The sequence below is a fragment of the Erinaceus europaeus genome, chromosome 8 (assembly GCF_950295315.1).
Source record: "Erinaceus europaeus chromosome 8, mEriEur2.1, whole genome shotgun sequence".
NCBI classification, from domain to species: Eukaryota; Metazoa; Chordata; class Mammalia; order Eulipotyphla; family Erinaceidae; genus Erinaceus; species Erinaceus europaeus.
In genome coordinates, this window is record NC_080169.1 from 14,341,856 (window position 1) to 14,358,308 (window position 16,453).

Below are 16,453 nucleotides of genomic sequence, written 5' to 3' on the forward strand. Positions count from 1 at the left end.
CCATCCTGTTCTATCTTTCCCTAGTGGGGTAGAGCTCTGGAAAGGTGGGCTTCCAGGGTACATTGGTGAGGTTGTCTGCCTAGGGAAGTTAGATTGGCATCACGGTAGCATCTGCAACTTTGTGGCTGAAAAAGCATTAAGATATAAAGCAGACCAAATTGTTTAATAATCAGGAACCTAAAAACAAGAATATAGCAGATGAGATTTGGGGTCTCCATTTTAGACAAAGCTAGTAGGCCTGTTTTAGGTATATTCCAAGGGGCCCATGACTTTACTGATTTTTTAAATTATTTATTAATTTATTATTTTTGCCTCCAGGGATATTGCCAGGGCTCGGTGCCTGCACCACGAATCCACTGCTCCTCGAGGCCATTTTTTCCCCTTTTTGTTACCCTGGTTGTTATCATTGTTGTCATTATTATCGTTGTTATTGATGTCGTGGTTGTTGGATAGGACAGAGAAATGGAGAGAGGAGGGGAAGACAGAGAGGGGGAGAGAAAGATAAGACACCTGCAGACCTGCCTCACTGCCTGTGAAGCGACTACCCTGCAGGTGGGGAGCTGGAGGCTCAAACTGGGATCCTTATGCTGGTCCTTGCGCTTTGCACCACATGCGCTTAACCCCCTGAGCTACCATCTGACCCCTGACTTATTTTTGCCTGCTCCTAACAGCTAACATGCAGGTGGGCTAAAGGTACTATCTGGGGACATGGTGTCAGAGTTGGAAATAGGACTAGAAAGCTGGATCAGGGCAGAGAGTGGCTCCCAAATATGGGAAAAGTACATAAATATTTTTAACTATAAACCCCATCAATCTGACCTGGGGTCCATATTCATCACAGGAGCCTGTGTAACCTCTGCATCCCTGGAGGTCTGAGCTCAGATTAACTCAATGAAAGTGGGCATTGAATCTCGTGTGCCATCCCCAAGGAAGTCCAGAGAACCAACAACAGGAGATCATTGTTAATGCAGGAAGGATGACCAACACTAAGTATTGTTTTAGTTACTGCTAAAATAGTTCAGATAAACCTCATGCCTGTGAGGCTGGATCAGCAGATGGAATTCAGAACTTCTGGGAGGTCTTGGGTTTGATTATCAATACTACCAGTGCATGAACTGTGCTCTGGGTTCTGCCTCTTGCCATCACAATCTTAAAATTCAAATACCATTCTTTGTGACAGTTACTGCTGGCACCAGCTGCATCACTAAACCACACATTCTTTGAGGGCTTCACTTATGGGAATGGAATATGTATTATAGGGGTTTTGACATTGACTTCCAGGTTAATGATCTGGTGGACAGACAGCCCATAGACTCCAATTCTTGAGTCTGGGCCTCTGAACCCTATTCATAGGGAGATTGTTTTACTCATACCAAGTGAGAAATAAAAACATGAAGGGGCAGGACCAGGTGGTGTTAAGGACCTGGATTTAAAGCCTCAGGTCCCCCATCTGAAGGGGGAAAGAGCTTCAGGAGTGATAAAATAGAGCGGCAGGTGTCTCTCTGTCTCCCCCTCTCAATTTATCTGTCTATCCAATAATAAATACATAAATTAAAAAATGAAATAAAAAAAGGGACAGAGTGAGAGTGGTGCTTTTTGACATCTTGGATTATTCTTATCACCCTCTATGTCTAGAAGTGCTTGATGCCATTGATTCCTGGGCCTTTAAAGGATTGTGCTGTACTTCTTATTAGCTCTTGGCTTTCCCCACTGTTTAGTGTTTGACTTTCTCAGGTAAGTCTGAGGGCTGAGTTATGTACCACAAGCCCCTCTGCTTTCCAGTTACTAAAATTTATTGCAGTCTGACTCTTCCTGTTCTTTTGGATTTAGAGCTTTAAATTGAGGGGGGGAGAGGGAGGTGGAGAGAGAGGGAGGTGGAGAGAGAGGGAGGGGGAGAGAGAGGGAGGGGGAGAGAGAGGGAGGGGGAGAGAGAGGGAGGTGGAGAGAGAGGGAGGGGAGAGAGAGGGAGGGGGAGGGGGAAGGAGGGGGAGGGGGAGGGAGAGGGAGGGGGGGGAGGGAGAGGGAGGGGAGGGGGAGGGAGAGGGAGAGGGAGGGGGAGGGGGAGGGAGGGGGAGGGGGAGGGAGGGGAGGGGGGAGAGAGAGTGGGCAGGAGAGAGAGTGGGAGGGAGAGAGAGTGGGAGGGAGAGAGAGTGGGAGGGAGAGAGAGTGGGAGGGAGAGAGAGTGGGAGGGAGAGAGAGTGGGAGGGAGAGAGTGGGAGGGAGAGAGAGAGTGGGAGGGAGAGAGAGTGGGAGGGAGAGAGAGTGGGAGGGAGAGAGAGTGGGAGGGAGAGAGAGTGGGAGGGAGAGAGAGTGGGAGGGAGAGAGAGAGTGGGAGGGAGAGAGAGAGAGGGAGAGAGAGAGAGGGATAGAGAGTGTAAGGGAGAGAGGGAGGAAGAGAGAGGCAGAGAGAGAGAGGGAGAGAGAGTGGAAGGGAGAGAGGGAGGGAGATATAGAGATAGATTATGTGTATTTTGTGAGCTACAAGGGTTATTTCTAGGGCTTAGTGCCTGCACCATGAATTTCTCCTGGTGGCCAGCTCCCTCCCTCCACCTTTTTTCTTTCTTTGATAGGGTGTATTAGAGAGAGAGAGAGAGAGAGACACCTGCAATACTACTCCACAGCTCCTTAAGCATCCCCTCTGCAGGCAGGGACCAGGGGCTTGAACCCATGTCCTCATGCATGGTAATGTGTGAGTTCAACTGGGTGTGCTACTATCCAGCTTCCTTCCCCCTTTTATGGTTTTAATGGAGATTCAAGAAAGTAAAATCAGGTTGAGTTTGTGCAATCTGCCATCTTTGGGAGAGACAAAACATTTCCGGTAAAAGAATCTTGAATGTGTTTTGTGCCCGTTTCTGTCCATAACCAGCTAAGCAACTTACCCTAATCTCTCCCCAGCAGTGGTTCTCCTTTTACTGACTCGTCTTTTCTCTGGATGATGAGGTTAGTACTGGTAACTCTGGGTCTCACAAATTCATACTGATATTGGCTGTGCCCTTTTGTTAGGGACCAAGATTGTGGAGTAAAGGGAGGATTAACTGAGGGAAGTTATAAATGCAACAAAAAGGATCTGGTGAGTATCATTAATTCAGTGTAATAGTGGTCCAAAGTTAAGTACCTAAAGATCTTAAAACTTCACCAAACTGGCAAACCTAAAATAAAACATTGAAGTATAATTGAATCATAATCATTAAACTTAGTTAAATACGACTTAATTTTTAAGATATTAAACATGCAGAAATAATAGTTCCTTTGGGGTTTTTTTTTTGGTTTTTTTTTATTTCTTAAGATTTATTTGTTGTTTTAAATTTTTTATTTATAAAAAGGAAACATTGACAAAACTATAGGACAAGAGGGGTACAGCTTTGCACAGTTGTCACCACCAGACCTCCATATCCCCTCCCCTCCCCCAATAGCTTTCCTATTCTTTATCCCTCTGGGAGTATGGACCCAAGGTCATTGTGGGTTGCAGAAGGTTGAAGGTCTGGCTTCTGTAATTGTTTCCCCGCTGAACATGGGCATTGACAGGTCGATCCATACTCCCAGTCTGCCTCTCTCTTTCCCTAGTGGGGAAGGGCTCTGGGGAAGTGGAGCTCCAAGGCACATTGGTGGGGTTGTCTGTCCAGGGAAGTATGGTTGCATCCTGTTAGCATCTGGAAAGTTCCTTTGTTTTTAAAATTTTGCTGACATAACTTAGCAAAACTTATATTCAAAACAAAGGGAAAATATTTAGACAGTTGAGATTAAATAAGCAAGTGCCTTAAATACAGATATTCCACAAGAAGAAAGATGTATTTGTCTATTAGCAATATATATATTTAAGAGACACATAGGAAAAACACAGAGTTGCAATTATCCCTGATACTTTTCTATTTTTAACAGCCATGGACTTGAAAACTAATCTTAATTTTAATAGCTTCAATTATTATTTTCTACTGCACAGTATTTTCCCATTAAATATACATATGCAATCCTTTAGAGTCATAGGAAGAATGAAAAATTCTGCTGAAAGTCTACTTTGCAACCTTAACATTAAAGACATGTGGACACTCCACCCCCATAGACAAAGAAAACAAAAACAAAATTTCTTACAATTTCTTCTCACCATGATAGGTGTCTTCAGAACATTTTTTAAATAAAATATTTATTCTCTTTTGTTGTCCTTGTTTTATGGTTGTCGCTGCTGGACAGGACAGAGAAATGGAGAGAGGAGGGGAAGACAGAGGGGGAGAGAAGGATAGACACCTGCAGACCTGCTTCACTCCTTGTGAAGCGACTCCCCTATAGGAGTTGAACTAGGATTCTTAGCTGGTCCTTGGCTTTGTACCACATGTGCTTAACCCACTGTGCTATAGCCCAACTCCTGCAAAACACTTTTACCCCCAAATCAAGTCCATCATTTTGTACCAGGACATAAAAATTCCCCCTCCCTTCTATCCTTCACAGACCTTTGCTTTGAGCGCAATACACCAAACCAGTCCAAGTTTTCCTTTGTTCCCCATTTTGTTCTTGTTTTAAGTTCAGCCCATGAGTGAAATCAAAGGAGTATAGATGTAACCCTGCTAAGCCACTGAACATAAAGCTTTGTTTTTAATTTTAAAAATATTTATTTATTTATTTTTCCCTTTTGTTGCCCTTGTTTATTATTGTAGTTATTATTGTTGTTTTTGATGTCGTAGTTGGATAGGACAGAGAGAAATGGAGAGAGAAGGGGAAGACGGAAAGGGGGAGAGAAAGACAGACACCTGCCAACCTGCTTCACTGTGAAGCAACTCCCCTGCAGGTGGGGAGTCAAGGGTTTGTGTTGTTTTCAAAGGGTTATGTTGTTTTCAATGGGCTGGCTTCACGGGCGGGTAACAGACGACCAGGGACTCATGGCTGGGTTGTACGCAGTATCTCTTTATTCATGCAGGATGCAGCACAATCTAAGATGAGCTAAGCTAAACTCAAGGTACAGTACCATAAAACTCAAAATGCTGTCTTTATATATACTTGCCAAGTAGGGTGGAAACAGGATGTGACAGAGAGGGTGGAGAGAAAAGTGACTGGCGAAAATCAGAGTATGACAAGGAGGGGGTGGAGCAGGCGAGAATCCTATCACTGAACCACCAATGCCCTGGAGGGAGGTGCATGTTAACAGTGGTTATGTAAATAGAATGCAGTGGTTATGTAAATAGAATAGTGTTAAGCAGGGGGGATTTAAACCAAATGAAACAGAAGGGGTCTCATGCATACCAACAATTCCCCCTTTCTTTTTAACTAATGGCCATTGTGGGGTGAACAGAAACGTATATGGTACAGGCGTTTTCAAAAGAACCGGCATAAGACATGGAAAACAAAATAGGCGAGCAGCAATAACCAGTGGGAGGGAGAGGGAGGGGGAGGGGGAGGGAGGGGGAGGGCGGGAGAGAGGGATTATTACGCCAGTCCTTGCGCTTTGTGCCACTTGCGCTTAACCCGCTGCATTACTGCGGGACTCCCAGCTTTGTTTTTCTTGAGCTAAGCTATTAAAACAGTTTCAGATGCCAAAGACTTACTGAAAATATGTGAATTCTTAATATTTTAATAGACACTGAAGGAAATTGACATAAAAATCTAAAGTTTTATGCCACCTATGTTAACACCTCTTAAAGCAAGTCACACCTATCAGCCCAGACAATCACTAATATTTCTATTTCCATGGACAGCTCATACTAACAGAATCACACAGTATGTTATCTTTGATTCTGCAATTTCAGTTGTGGGATATGGGGAACAGTCTGGACAAAAGATTCTTTCAGGTGGATACACAATTATTCATTAAAATTAAACTAGATAAAAAACTGACCAGACTGTCTTCTTGCACCCAATACAGAATAGTTAGTTCTCTATGAATCATTTTACAACTTGTAGAGCTTACACATTGGTGACATCAAAAAGCCAAATTCTCAATCTTTGTTGATACTACTCAATGATTTAAAAGGAAAAAAAAAATGAGTCTGGCAGTAGCACAGCAGGTTAAGCACATGCAGTGGGAAGCAGGACCCGCCCCGCCCCCCCCCCGCCGCTTCCCATCTTCAGAGGTACAAGCAGGGAAGCAGGTCTGCAGGTGTCTATTCTATATTTCTCTCCCCATCTTCCCCTCCTCGATTTCTGCTTCATATCTAACAACGACATCAATAACAACAACAATAACTGCAACAACAATAAAAACAAGGGAAACAAGAGGGAAATTAAATAAACATAAAAGAAAAAGAAAAAACTTAAAAGTTTAAACACAAAATTAGTAAAGAAAAATTGAAATGAGAAAAAACAGCAACATTTGATTATGGATTTGGGTTTACCTGGAACTCATGACAGACATATGGGTCTTAACTTGAGAGGACATTATTAGGGGTCTCTCTTGGACATGCCAGTGGAAGACTTCCAAAAACTTACAATTTTCCATAACTTAAAACCATGGTTCTAAAAACAATAAAATTTCTATCTAATAAGTTGAGGTGTTATAACCAGTCCAATGGATAGTGCAAACAAACAGATACACTTGTAGATCAGGAATGTTAAAGTGAAATGTAAATGAGAGATGTGTTATAAGCTGGTGGGGGTACAGTAAAGATGAGGTGGAGGGAAACTGAATTATTTTGTAATGCTATCAGTTATGTATAACTCTAATACAAAGAGTTTTCCTAAGCTCTTAGTCAGAATCAGATAAAGTGTATGCTACAGACAGTACAGTGTTGAAATGACATACTTTTTCCTTTGATAGTAGCACCTTTAAAAAAATTATTAGCTTTATGATTGGTTTTACTCTATTAGGATTGAGTCCTTTATGAGTAGGTTATAGTTTTTAATATTCTTTTTTAATAGAAATTTTATAACAGGACACACACATACACCCAACACAATGTCTTACTTGATCAGATCTTAAATCCTTCATAAGAAATTATAATATTCCACATATGTATTCTGAACTATTCTTGGAAAATTTATTCCTGGATACCTTACATATTTGTTGTGAACTTTTATTCAATTTTCATTTATAGATTTTTATTAATAGGGTAGTTATTTTAAAATTCCTACCTGACTGATATTTCCTCACCATAAAATTAGGTATACTTAAGATCTAAAAGAAATCATGAAAGGAGAAATGTCAAAAGAAGCAAGCAATGAAATAAAGGAAGAGACGGGCCCTAGCCTGGGAATCTTGGATTCCCACATAGATATCATGGGCCTAGTCCTATAGTAGATCCCTCTCTCTACAAACATTGGCTATTTCTATCAGGAACATCATCATCAGCCCTTGGTGAGCCTTTCCAGTACCTTCCCCTCACTGTACAGCAGCTGTGGCAGGGACTGCCCCACTCTCTGAAGGGAGGCTGGGTCAGCCTACTCTGCCACTTGAAAATTGGCCCTGGAATAAGTATTGCTTAGCATCTTCCTAAGCTTGATCTTGGACTGCAAGCTCAGACTGAGGGACTCAGAGGTTACACAGGCTCCTATGCTAAATATGAATCAGTATGGGTTCTGGGTCAGATGGATGGGGTAAACAGTCAACGATATTTATATATTCCCCTCATGTTTGGGAAATACTGTCTTCCGTAATTCAGCTTTTTGGCCTTTTTCTCAATTCTGATATAACCTTCCCAGACAATATTTTTAGTCTATCTGCATGTCAGCTATCAGGTTCAAGCAAAAATTACTAAAGTCAAGGGTCCCTTGGAACATACCTAAAATAGACTTCCTAGCTTCTTCCCACCTAAAGGCCTCTAATTTCATCTGTTCTATTCCTGACTTTGGGTTCCTCTTTATTAAGCAATTTTTCCTGCTTTATATCTTACTGCCTTTTAGCCACCATGTTGCAGATGCTACCATGACACCATCCTGAATTTCCTGGGCAGATGACTTCACCAATGTGTTCCAAAGTCTCACCTCTCCAGAGGTGAAAGATAGAAACAGTCTGGGGGCATGGATCGAACTGCCAACGTCCATGTTCAGCAGAGAAGCAATTAAAGAAGCCAGACCTTCCACCTCTATACTTTGTAAGGAATTTTGGCCCATACTTCCAGATGGATAAAGAATAGAGAAACTTCCAGTGGAGGAGATGGGACATGGAACTCTGGCTGGATGCAAATAAAATAGAGGTAAAACAGAAGAAAAAAATCCATGAGGTGATTCTGAGTGTAAAGGTTTTATTTTTTAAATATATGATGGTAAAGGAAAATTCAAATAAACCAGAAACAAAAGTTAAAAGTGAATGCCACAGAAGTACAAAGAACTGTAAGAGTTCTATGAATATGTACCTTGCAATAAATTGAACAATCTAGAAGAAATAGACTAATTTTTAAGCCATAAGCCACATCAAGACTAAAAAATAGAAGAACTTAACATAAACTAAACAGAAATAGTAGTAAAATGATAACAGTAAGCACGATATCCCCCAAATCAGAGCAAATGACTAGATGGCTTCACTGGTGAATTCTACCAAATAATAATAATAATAAAGTACTTATCTTTTTTCTCTAATGCTTCCAAAAAATTAAAGGAATGCTTCCAATTATATGAAGTTAGCATTCACACAATAGCAAAAACCACATAAGGACAAAGAAAACTATAGATCAAAATAATATACATGCAAAAAATCCTTAAGTTCAATTTACTACTCTCTTGTTAAAAATATATCAAAAGAATCATACCATAATTGATTGGATTGTATTCCAGGGATGCAAGATTAAGTTAATCAACACAGGGACAAAAATCAGAAGATCAATTCAATGCAGAAAATTAGATTCAACATTCTTTTCATATAAAAATCCTCAACACATTGTACACAGAAAGGAACATATAGAAGCATCATAAAGGCAATATATAACAGCACCGCTAACGTTTTCAATAGTTAAAATTGACTTTTTTCATTAAGACCAGAATAAGACAAAGATCTATATTGTTCAATGCAGCACTGTACAGTCTACCAAAGCATTAGACAAGAAAAAAAATCTAAAGGTAGATAATCATTTGCAAATGATGTTATAGATAGCATGTCTGTTATCTCACAGATGAATCCCTCTCTGGACCTTCATTTTGAATGCAAAGAGCCATCCTACCCAAACTCCACGGTTGTGCTCACTTCCTGATGGATGTGGGTTACTTCTTCCTCTCTCCCTCTCCCTCTCATCTTCAGGGTTATTGCTGTGGCTCGGTGCCTGCACTACGAATTCACTGGTCCTGGAGGCCATTTTTCCCCTTTTGTTGCCCTTGTTTATCATTGTTTTTTATTGCTGTCATTGTTGGATAGGACAGAGAAATCGAGAGAGGATGGGAAGACAGAGATGGGGAGAGAAAGATAGACACCTGCAGATCTGCTTCACCACCTGTGAAGTGACTCCCCTGCAGGTGGGGAGCCAGAGGCTCAAAACTGGATCCTTTCCCTGGTCCTTGTGCTTTGTGCCATGTTGTCTTGATCTGCTGTGCTACCTATGACCCCTTCCTGGCCCTCCATTTTTTTTTTTGCCTCCAGGGCTATTAAAGGGGCTCATTGCCTGCACTATGAATCTACTGCTCCTAGAGGCCTTCCCCCCCTTTTGTTGCCCTTTTTTATCTTTGTTATTATTGTTGTTTGTGTTATTGTTGGATAGGACAGAAATCGAGAGAGGAGGGGTAGACAGTGAAAGCACTTCCAACCTGTGCCCACACAAACTGACTCTTCCACCAGATGTAGTTAAAGAATGAGAGTTTATTTCTAAAGTAAAAGTTGAGGCCAGTGAACAGACTTACACAGACAAATTAAGACAAGAGACAGAACCCCAGCTGAGGGATCTCAGGCCGGAAAGCCAGAGTGGCCCCAATGCACTGAGATGCTGAGGTCTGGAACTGGTCTCCTTTTAAAGGGTCTACAAGGGGGTTTTCAAGGGGGTTACATCAGCATTTCATAGCTTAGCCTAAAATAAACATTTCGAAGCTACCATGTAGCACCAGAGAGCAAGCGGATTTACAGAAGCAAAAATACATGGGTTATTGATAACTATCAAAGCATAAAAGGTTACAAAGCAAATAGTCTAGTTTGCCAGAAACTCAGCAAGTAGTCTAGTTTACCAAAAACTCTCTGCTGTCCTTGAATAGGGTAAAAGGGAAAATTCCTTTGTTATCTAGTCTTCTAAAGGTTTGCTGTAAATCGCTTAGCATGCTATAAGGGGGAGTTCTAAATGAATTAATTATTTGGGGAACCTGGGGAACTTACCCCTTTACAACAGAGAGGGGGAAAGAAAGACACCTGCAGACCTGCTTCATAGATTGTGAAGTGACCCCCCTGCAGGTGAGGAGCTGGGGGCTCAAATCGGGATCCTTACTGGTCCTTGAGCTTTATGCCATGTGCGCTTAACTTGCTGCGCTACCGTCTACCCCCTCCCTCTCTTTTTTAGGGTAGGGAGTTGTGTTTATTTCTCAAGTAAATGTTTCAGGTTAATTACTACCAGGCTTTAACTTTTCAGCCTTAGCACCCAGCCTTTTATCTGTTTTCAAGCTGGGTGTGGCACAAGCTGACTGGTTACAAACAGAATCCATCAAGGTGCTGGCAGCATCAAAGGTGAGAGCAGGTTGTTTTACATCAGAGTCTACCAAGGTTTCCACTCAGGATACTGGAATGCAGAAGTGAGAGTCCACTTCTTGCAGAGGGTTTTCTCTTTCAATCTTTTTCCTATGGATATTTTATTTCAGTGTCTGAGCTCTGGGACACTACATCTTGGGTGTAATGAAATCACCAAGAAGCCTGCTGGAAACCTGACGGCCCTGCCCTCCTCAGCATGTCTCCATGCCCTGTAGCTCACTGCAAGGCTAGGTTACTTCTGTATTGCAGTTTGGAGGTAGAATTCCTTCATCTTTGGAGATCGGGTGGTGGGAATTGTGTGGAGTTGTAGCCCTCCTATCCTACGGTTTTGTTTTTGTTAATGTCTCCTTAAATAAATAAATAAATAAATAAATAAATAAATAAATAAATATCTTTGACAGACCTCAACTTTGCAGTGAAATTCTTCTTTTGACTGAGAAACAAGGGAGGGCATCTGATTTATTTAAATAATAGTACTGGGTGCCAGGTGGTGGCACACCTGGTTAAATGCATACATGGGGTTAGGGTTAGGGTTAGGGTTGCAGTACACAAGGACCTGGGTTCTAGCCCCTGGTCCCCACCTGCAGGGGGAAAGCTTCACAAGTGGTGAAGCAGGGCTGCAAGTGTCTTGTCTCTTTTACCCCCAATTTCCCCTTCCTCTCAATTTCTCTGTCTCTAATACATAAGTGATTTAAAATATAACACTGATTAACTGATTAACTTTAAAAAAAAAACAAAAAAAAACCAGAGTGCTACTTAACTCGGGTTGTGGTGGTGGTGAACTGAACTTATGACGTCTGAGCCTCAGGCAAAAGTCTTTTGCACAACCATTAAATTACTACCCACACCTGATTAACATTTCAGTCTCATCTAGCTAAAACTTTTGTGGCAATACCTAAGGCTAATGTTTCAGTAAACTACTGGACACTATTGCCCAGCCAAAGTGAAACCTAAGATTCAAGCCTCATACAGGAATTTGCATCAATGGAGAGCCCCACTGGGCTCCATGCTGTGATGATTCAACCCGCACTTGATGCTGACTTGGGTACACATCTGTTGGCCAGTGAAGTGTTTACATGAAGCCTGTTCAAGACTCTGGACATTTTGGTGACTGAGCCGAGTGATGTGCCCAAGATGAACAACCCAAGAGATGCAACTTTTTTAAAAAAGAAAAAATTATCTTTTTAATATTAGGTCCGGAGTTCACAATGATGATGTTCTAGCTCTTTTATCTAGAACTAGATGCTGTAATCATTAGCAGATGCAGCTTCGAAATGGAGATATTTTGTTTGCACCTAATCCTGACTGAGAAACCTAATCCTAAACTCTGAATGAAAAAATACAGAGCAGCCTCTTCAGGCTTGGACTCTGCTTAGTGCACCAGCTATGCTTTTTTATTCTGGTATCCCAGAATTCATAAGTTTGTCTACTAATAATCTTAACTGATTCTTCAAAAGTTTATACTTTTTCCCATGGGATCATATCTCTAATAGAGGCTAATAGTGCCTTTAGTTAGATTTATACTTGCAGTTTATTTTAAACTGTTTTTCTAGAAAAAGATAATGTTACCTGGGAAGCTCACAGTTGGTTCTAAAGTATGGTAATTCTTTAAATCTTAAACACAGGATAAAGAAAAATGACCATATGTCATAAATATATTTTACATATATGATACATTCTCAAAGTTTGTTATAAACAACTCTCAAAATGGTCTGCGAAATAAAACCTACCCATGTGATATTTTGAGAGAAGCTCATAATTAAATGACAAAGTTTTATCTGTGGTTAGGAGTCTGGTCAGATATTCTTGGTGAGTCATTTGTATTTAAAGATCTTACAGGAAAAACATCTGTTTCCACTAGATTTTCAAACATTTTTGAGTTGCATGTATAATTTCCTCTAGCTCTTCAGACTGCCTTAGATTTGCAGAATGACATGTGTGCACTACTCAGTGTGCCACCACCCAGGCCCTGATTTGCAGAATAATTTAATAAGCTTCCCTAGAGTTATAAATATAAGCAGATATAGAAATACAAGAATGCTTCCCCTTTTAACCCCAGGTTACCTATGCAAATGACATGTGCACATGTGCTTTCTACACGCTCTCACCAATCACTATGCATGTTTCCCTACTTTGCTAAAGGAATGCATGACAGAATGCATCCAGAAAAGGCAGAAATAATAATTAACTATATGGCTAAGTCACAGTTGGTATTGAGAAGACTAGCATGAGATCAAGTTGAAATTAATACAGGCCACTGCACTCAGCTCTACAGAGAGGGCTGAAATAAAACAATCCCCAGTTCCATGAAGGACAGGCAGGCAGGTCCACTGTTCCTACATTTCAGCCAACCTAGGGGACTAGAAATGTAACCAATCACCTTGAATCTTTTCCGCTAACTAAATTGCATGCACTTGTATCTTGGTAGTCTGGATTGGGTGTGGAATGTGGCCAATTCGCCTCATCCTTTATCTTAACTGACTGGTTACAAGATGCACCAATCAAGATGTATCTTTTCCAAAACCACCCTGTAACCAATCAATGCACACCCGTGCCCAGAGTGAAAAGTATATAAGTGGTTTTCTAAATTAGGTGACAATTTCAGCTTGCAGGAGTCGGCTAGATTCCACAGGTGTAATAAAGTAGCTCCCTGCCCTCCAGGCCATTTTGACCTCAGACTCATTCTTTGGATCTACTGCACCTGGAGCTGTAACACCTGAGGCTGTTTCACTCTTGACCTGCAGCACTCAGAGCTTCTTTTTCTTCTAGTTTGCCCTTTTTCCGTAGCCAGTTAACAGCGTCAGGTTGAGCCTGATGTAAAGTTTCGAGACCTCCTTTGAATCTGGAGAGGTGGCAGTCATTGACTATGTGGGTCATAGTCTGTCTGTAGCGGCAGGGGAAGTTCAGAGCTTAACACTTGGAGCTGTTCTGCAGCTAATTTTTCCTTAACAGGGCAAGGATTTGGGTTTCCATCTATACATAGATTGTGTATGGTTTTGGGGTTTTTTGGGGGGCTGGAGGGGCTTCCAGTAGAGATTGGAAGACCTGCTAGACAAATTCTAAAAGAGCTATAACACTGGTTGTGTATATTCTTCCTTAATGAACACCATCTATTTCCAATATCTTGGATATTATAATTGTTATCAACAGTGGGCATGTATTTTAATGTATTTTAATGAGTAAGAGAAAAATGATATGAGAGCATGAGAGTGTGATACAGAGAAAAAAGAAAAGACCAGAGCACAGCTCATCTCTGACTTATTTGCTGGGGACTGAACCTGGGACACCTTGGAGCCTTAAGCATGAAAGTCCTCTGCATCATCATTAGACTGCCTCTCCAGCCCTATATGCTTACATTAATGTTCATGTTTTCATTTAAATCAATTTTTTTTTTTTTTGAGAGAGGAGAAACACCAGAGCACTGCTCAGCTCTGGTTTATGGTGATGCAGGGATTAAACCTGGGACTCTGGAGCCTCAGGCATGAGAGTCTGTTTGCATAACCATTATGCTATCTCCCCTGCCCTAATTTTTTTTTTTTAAGTTTAAATAGCCAGAAGATAGCTTCTGGATCACATGCCAGTTTCACATTTTGAGAAAATTCAAGGTTGTGATGGTTCAACCTGCACTTGATGCTGACTTGGCTACACATCTGTTGGCCAGTGGAGTGTTTACATGAGGCCTGTTCATGACTTGGACGTTTTGGTGATTGAGCCAAGAGATGTGCCCAACATGAACAACCCAAGAGATGCAAGGCTGTATTCTTAATGTCTTTTCATTTTGATAGTTTGATGTAGTCCCATTTGATTGTTTCTACTTTTGTTGCCTTTGTTTTTGGAGTCAATTCCAAGAATTCATTACCAAGACTGATGTCATGTGGCTAGCTTACTGCCTACTTTTTCTTCTAGGAATTTGCTTAAATTCAATTCTTTAATCTGTTGAGTTCATGCATGTGTGGGAGAATGCTGGGAACCAACACAAAATGCAAAGCCCAGGAATATCTCACCCAAATAGAGAGGGGTGTGGAATATTTATGAATTAATCTGTCAGTCCCTAGATAGGGTGCTTCTAGGGAATGTAGATTTTCAGGCATTATAGCTAAAGGTCAGGGAAAGCTAAGGATGAAGAAAGATTCTGGCAGTCACCACACACCCTGCAGTGGAGATGCCTGAAGGGGGACTGGAAACACCTTCAATAGTGGATTACTGGAGGCAGCTCACTGCAGGAAGCTAAATTTAGCCAAGTTTCTAAATTCTTCTTGAAAAAGTGTAGTTTCTCAGACATGAGACAGGTATGTGTGATTCTTCAGTTTTATTACCCTTTGAGCAGATAGTAACTACTCTGAAATTTCAGGACTTTGCCAAACCAAAAATGGAGAAGTAGGCTACCACAGATACGTACATGAGAACTACAGACTAGTCCTGAGGTACAAAGGTGAGAGGAAGTAATGTTAGGCTACACTAACATAATTGTTGTAGCATGTCTGGAGTAAAAGGCAGGCCAAAAGGAGTGTGAGAGTGCACAGATGCCCAAATCCCTGCTCCAACATTTACATTGTAGCAAATCCTTTGTTCTGCACGTTATTAAAAAGTTTGTCACAAAGCGCAACTCAGGAGGTCTTGTGGACCTGTCTATCCAACAGTTTGAATAGAACAGACTGAGAGACACCAGCATTAACAGTCTCCCACCACCATCCAACCTTTTGTCAAGCTGCAACCTGTAGAACTATGTGCTCTCACATTTCTCCAAAACAAGCAACAAACCAAAACACTTTCCTTCCTTCCTTCCTGCCACCAGGGTAGTTGCTTGTGTTCAGTGCCTGCACAATAGTCGTACTGTTACTGGCAGTTAATCCCCCCAGACACTTTTAGATTAGCTTCTGAATGCCAGCCATCCTTGAGCTCTCAGATTTGTCAAAACTTTTCCTCTTAGAGGAGACCACCATCACATGCCTAGTGGCCTTATTTGTGGGTCTCCTACACTTACCTCTCTCTGGCTTTGTATTTCCATGGCAACAGTGTGGCTCTAGATGCCATGGACCATTCTTCCTGTGAGTTGGCTCAAGAGAATCATGTGGAACATCCTGAAGATGCAAAGCCAGCATGCTAGGCACACTTTCCTCCAGAAGTTTTCCCAAGATGAGTAGGGTAAAATATAGGATGCCATGGAAACCACCTTGGTTTTTAACCCTACAGCAGGCTTCTGGATTGATACTCCCTGGGTTCTGCTGCACAAATTCTAATTATCTGTGATTTCCTAGTGAGCCAATTTTTAGGGTAAATATGTGAAAATTATCAAGAAAAGACAGGCGACCACTTCAATAACCTCTGCAAACTGAGGGGACCCAGGCTGGGCTGGCTAAGTATCTCTTTGAAAGGTGCATTCTTAAGCATGACTAGGAGCCTCCAGAGTAACTAGAAGGCCTATTGGCAATTCCCCAGCTCAATGTCAAAGGCTTCTTTTGGGACTTTCCCTGATGCTAATAGGCAGCCTTCAACAACCCTGGAGCCTTTCCTAGGTCATGGGACCAAATGAGAGCAGTAAAGCTTTTCACAGAAGTATAACTCATCATACTATCATCATTTAATACAAGCCAACACTGAACTCACGTTTAAATAACTGCTGTATTCCTAGTGGCTTAATGGAACACTAATATTAAATTAATGTTTAATGTTACCTTATAACAGAATTTATAGCAATTGTTCTCTTACTGATCCTTCTGAATACCAGTGCAACCCTTACAGTCCTCCCTACTCTAACATCTTTCTAATCTATTTCTATACACTCAGGTGTCTGCTCATAATCAACCAAACATTGTTATGCATCCTATGTTCAACCTCTAACTCCTGGGTATATTTGTAGTTATTGGTAGGAGGAAG

At 41.3% G+C, this 16,453-nt stretch overlaps 1 non-coding gene across 1 annotated transcript; it reads right to left on the reverse strand.

Moving 5' to 3' along the window:
- Positions 1-13,594: 13,594 nt before the first annotated feature.
- On the reverse strand, positions 13,595-13,655 carry LOC132540062 (U7 small nuclear RNA). The gene has a single exon (XR_009551331.1). It is a non-coding gene; the product is annotated as a U7 small nuclear RNA (small nuclear RNA).
- Positions 13,656-16,453: the final 2,798 nt, after the last annotated feature.